The 4,738-nt window shown below is 42.4% G+C and overlaps 1 protein-coding gene across 1 annotated transcript in view; it reads left to right on the plus strand.

Moving 5' to 3' along the window:
* SPATA16 (spermatogenesis associated 16) overlaps positions 1-4,738 on the plus strand; it is a 207,757-nt gene that overhangs the window by 71,437 nt on the left and 131,582 nt on the right.

Below are 4,738 nucleotides of genomic sequence, written 5' to 3' on the forward strand. Positions count from 1 at the left end.
TAGGACAATTACAAATAACACTTTCTTGGAAAATTAAGTTTAAGGAATTTAAGTAGATAATAAAAGATTCCATGATACTGACATGAATTCCATTTGAGTAAGATGGTCATAGGAGTTACCTGAACTCAATTAAATGATGGATATGAAAGGCAGAATTAGTCCCACTACTCTCACTTTTCAGTCAAACAACCAACATGCCACAAAAGCTATTTATTTACCTATGTGTTAATGTCTACTTTTAAAAATTAAAATGAATCTTTATCAATTTCTTCCTATCAGTTTTTTAATTTTATGGGTATCTGTAAAACAGTTTTTAAGAGATAATTTATTAATATGTCTTTAAAATCTATTCAGAAGATCAATAGGAGAAGGTTAGGTACAATTACAGAACTAGATTGCAACTAGTAAAACGCTGCTGGTGGGTGTGCTGGGATCAGCTTGTACAGACTCTGGAAAGCTGTAGGAGAAATTAGCAATCCTGGGAGAATTTACACTATGGAATTGGCAATCTCTATAAATCTAGACTCTTCTGATGTGGAGTAGAGCCAGGTCACCAGCATATCATTAGTTATAATTTACCTAGAGGCCCGATGCATGAAAATTCATGCAAGAGTAGGCCTTCATTCCCCTGGCTGCCGGCACCAGCTTCCCTCCGGCACCTGGGACCCAGACTTCCCTCCGGCCGCCAGCAGGCTTTGCTCCGGCCCCAGCTTTGTCTGGAAGGACATCTGGAATGACACCTGGAAGGATGTCTGGTCTAAAAGCATATTACCCTCTTATTATTATAGATTGTATCAAACCTGAGTTAAAGTGGTGACAAAAAAAATTTTATGGGTCCTAAAACAAATAAACAAAAACCTGAAAATTAAGAATTCCTTAGTTTTTGCCATGTAAAATTGGCACTGAATATGCATTGTCCTTGACATGTATATCCCTGTGGTGAAATAAGTATAACTTTTTAATACCACGTGGTAGCTGACCTGACAATGCTCCTTGAGAAAATTCCTAAAAATTATTGGTTATGCTGGTATAGACTTTCCAATAGAGAAGCAGATATAATTACTTTTAGATACAAGTGTTTTTATCTTGGTTTCCTTAAAAGATAGTATTATAGCTCTCAATATGCAGTATTGTTTGTCCTTTTCTCTCCCAAGGGAAAGGATGCTATTAACTGTGAACATGAATATCTTAGTGTCTCTTAGCTATCAGAGTTATAATGTAAAACAATAAATATAAATCAATATATAAAGCATTCATGTTTATCATTAATGTCTTAGGAGATTTGGTAGTTTGGTTCAGGTCTCTCACAAGCACATTACATTGAAACTCATTGGAAAAAACAACACATCAAGGTTATTTCCTCTAAGATGCTAAATACTCATGTTTCTGAGAGTGAGCAGCACCTACCAAATATAAAAAGATGTAATTTTTATCTGATTTAGGATGTCTTAAAACCATGATTCCCAGTGAAGTGGATCGTGTCCTATCTGTTCTAAGTTAGAGTATTTATAGTCAATATCTAGAAATTAGGCTGTCTAAGGTTTTCTGAGCCTAACCAGCTCTACCAAGTAAGGAATTCCTAGTGAAGCCAGAAAAGATTCCAAGGACAGCCTCATGAGAGCCCAGATTCTCAACCAGAGAGGCTAGAGGAAATGTTACTCCCTGTGGTTGAAGGCAAGGTATCCATCAGATTTGCAGCAATGAGAAGGTCCTTTTATTTTATGGGCCAATATCTTTTCAGTAACATCCTACTGGAAGAAAGAGCAAAAGTATAGAGATGATAGAAAACAGAACAAAAATAGGAATATTTTATTTCAGTTTAAGGTTCTGCAAGGATGCTAGTCACCCTTGAGGAGACAACTGGCACTGGTTAAAGTGATGAAAATCACATTTTCAGAAGTCTAAATTGAGATTGCTGTAACCCTCAAGAACCAAGAAACCTCTGAAGCTTTACCTGAAATAGAAAGTAGCCTAGCTCTTTAATACCTCTTTGTATCTATGCATACAAAATATACTTGTTCAAGTAGAATGTCTTTGCTCAAATCTATTCCCCCTCCTCCAACACACACACACACACACACACACACACAATCGTATCATTTAGCACTACCTTCTTAAGAAAGATAAGACAAGAAAAAGCTTGCAGAGATGAGAAACAAACAAACAAAAGCCAATACTGACTATTTGGGGAAGAGAATTAGTGACTCAATAACATGAATGGCATAATGTCTTTCATCTCTGTATGCTTGATGTTTAGCGCAGGGCTTGGCACAGATCAAGCACCAGTTTGGGGTTTGCAAATTAAATTAGCTAGTTTTGGAGTTGGTAGTTAATACCATTTAGCTTTACCGGTAAGAAGATATTATGTGAAATTGTTAGTACAATCCTGGTTGAAAGATGAATATGAAGGTGTGCACATAGAAATTAAAGTGATAAATTATGCATCCTATAATAAAGATCCATAAGGCAAAAAATAGAGGATATTACACAAACCCTTTAGTTTAAGACCATGCTATTTAAAAGGTAGCAAACAGAAGGTAACACTAAAGAAGAGAGCACAACAAAGCCTTTTTACCCATCACTGAGGAAGAATTAGCCATATGTCTCTACATACATGAACTAGACAGGGGTGTAGTAGTGCAGGAATAACACACTCAAATGCTCAGGCATGTGCTGTGTGAAGGAGGCCAATTATAAGATTAAAGGATGTCTTATGAACTACAGAGAACTGGAGATCGCTAACTAAAGTGACCACATAATTTGTCTGTCAAACTGAACATTATCATAGTGAAAGTTGGCACTACTGAAATTTGTACCAGGAAAACAAGCATAAACCAATGACTGCAATGAGCACACTGGCTCTATGGTCACCCTACCATCAGCCCTTCAAAGGGAGTGTCCATATTCCAGTCTGGCTAATGTAGCTGTACAAGAATGTAGGTTCAGTGTTGTACATTTTTGACTCTTACAGAAATAGTATAAAAATTCAGAGCTTTCCAAGAAATTTCTTGACTTTTAAATGTTGGCAATTATTTTGAGTTTTTCAAACACAGTGTCATCTTAAGAAAGCTAAAGTGGTCCCATCCATAAAAATGGAATTCACTAAAGAATCAATTTTCCAAGTGACCAATTTCAGAATTCACCAAATTTGAAGTTCACTAAAAACTTATTTGGGGAAATAATCTTACTGGATAATTAATATGAGTACATTTTTATGTATATACTAGAGGCCAGGTGCACAAAAATTTGTGCACTCAGGGGGGTCCCTCAGCCCAGCCTGTGCCCTCTCACAGTCTGGGACCCCTTGGGGATGTCCATCTGCTGGCTTAGGCTCGCTCCCCGGGGTATCAGGCCTAAGCTGGCAGTCAGATATCCCTCTGGCAGCACAGGAGCCCTTGGGGGATGTCCACTTGCCAACGGGGAGCAGGCCTAAGCTGCAGTTGGACATCCTTAGCGCTGCTGAGGAGGCAGGAGAGGCTCCTGCCATTACTGCTGTGCTGGCAGCCATCAGCCTGGCTTGTGGCTGAGCAGAGCTCCCCCTGTGGGAGTGCATTGACCACCAAGGGGCATCTTCTGCATTGAGTGTCTGCCCCATGGTGGTCACTGTGTGTCATAGTGACCAGTCATTCCCAGTCGTTCTGCTGTTAGGGTCAATTTGCATATTACCCTTTTATTATATGCCTGGTACATGGGTGGGGGCTGGCTGGTTTGCCCTGAAGGGTGACCCGGATCAGGGTGGGGGTCCCGCTGGGGTGCCTGGCTAGCCTTGGTGAGGGGCTGAGGGCTGTTTTCAGACTGGCCACACCCCCTTCAGGGTGGGGGTCCCCACTGGAGTGCCTGGCCAGCCTGGGTGAGATGCTGAGGGCCATTTTCAGGTTGGCCACACCCCCTCCATTGAGGGGGGTCCTGCTGGGGTTCCTGGCCGGCCTGGGTGAGTGGATGATGGCTGTTTGCAGGCTGGCCACGGCCCCCAGCCACCCAAGCTCCCAGTGGATGCTGGCTGGAAGCAGGTATCTGGGATTTATTTATCTTCTATAATTGAAACTTTGTTGTTTTGAGCAGACGCCACAGCCGGCCAGGGCAGGGGGGAAGCTTGGCTTCCTCCATCGCTGGGGCAACCAAGCCTCCTGCTTGCTCCAGCTCCATCTTGGTTGGGTTAATTTGCATATAGTCGCTCTGATAGGTTGGTGGGCATGGCTTGGGGCATAGTGAAGGTATGGTCAATTAGCATGTTTCTCTTTTATTAGATTAGATTCCTCATTAAATATTCAGAAAAATAGTTTTATTTAATTTTAGAGTATTTTTCAAAAGCCAGTCATAGAATGGTTTATTCTTATGAAATATATCCTTTTTGTGTGTATGATTGTTATTCTACTGCTCTTATTATATGACTACTAGAGGCCCGGTGCACAAAAAATTGTGCACTCGGGGGGAGGGGGTCCCTCAGCCCGGCCTGTGCCCTCTCGCCATCTGGGACCCCTCAGGGGTGACCACTTGCTGGCTTAGACCTGCTCCCCGGGGGATTGGGCCTAAGATGGCAATCAGACATCCCTCTGGCAGCCTGGCAGCCCTCGGGGGATGTCCCTTTGCCAGCGGGGAGCAGACCTAAGCTACAGTCAGACAACCTTAGCGCTGCTGAGGAGGCAGGAGAGGTTCCCACCACCACTGCTGTACTAGCAGCCATCAGCCTGGCTTGTGGCTGAGCAGAGCTCCCCCTGTGGGAGCGCACTGACCACCA

Source organism: Myotis brandtii, unplaced genomic scaffold (genome assembly GCF_000412655.1).
Source record: "Myotis brandtii unplaced genomic scaffold, ASM41265v1 scaffold1423, whole genome shotgun sequence".
NCBI lineage: Eukaryota > Metazoa > Chordata > Mammalia > Chiroptera > Vespertilionidae > Myotis > Myotis brandtii.